Source organism: Plasmopara halstedii, assembly GCF_900000015.1.
Source record: "Plasmopara halstedii genome assembly, contig: Scaffold_3109, whole genome shotgun sequence".
NCBI lineage: Eukaryota > Oomycota > Peronosporomycetes > Peronosporales > Peronosporaceae > Plasmopara > Plasmopara halstedii.
In genome coordinates this window covers 456,194-456,934 of record NW_020190012.1, presented here as the reverse complement: position 1 = coordinate 456,934, position 741 = coordinate 456,194, and positions in this window count along the sequence as shown.

The following is a 741-nucleotide window of genomic DNA, read 5'->3' as shown; positions in this document are numbered from 1 at the left end:
TCCACTTCGTCATGGCACTCTGATCAAGTGGTGTCGGACTTCATCATGGTGGCGAGTGTGGTTCAGGATACGGTGGGAAATCACTTGGCGCGATTTGCCTGTGGAAGAGCGTGCAACATGCGGTCTTAAACAACCAATTTGGTTCCATGCGGACACTATGAGACAACGAGACGATCGGCGACGACAATTACCCATCGACGGTGTCTCGGCATGATTCGTGAGCCACAACGTTGCTTCCGTCAGCATGTATCGCTCGTTTTCGGCTTGCTATCACTTGCCGACTTCAGACGAGATGGTGAGGTATGGCCGACTCGAAGTGACTTCGTGAAGCGCCACATTGACTACACGCTAGTGTCGACGGCACCGGGTGTGCAGATGAAGTGGATGAGCACGCTATATCGAGAGGCAAAGCAGTTTTTGGAGCGGCTTGACGCGTTACAACTTGTTTCTAACGCATCAAGCACCAGCGCTAGCTGTCCGCTTCCGTATGTGGGCTGCACAAGTGGTGTGAGACAGTGTATAGTCCCGGCGATCACTCGGACCGCACTTCTTCAGGAGGTCTGGATGCATAAGTCTCTAACAAAGCAGTACCCGATGCAGATACACTCGCAGCGTGTGGACGCCCCGCAAATCAAGATGTATGTGCAGCATTGAAAGCGCCTGCACAAAATTATGCTACTGGTCTTCTACGATCTTTAATTCCGACTCGCCTTCCGAGTTCTACCGGTCCGGTCGCGTTTT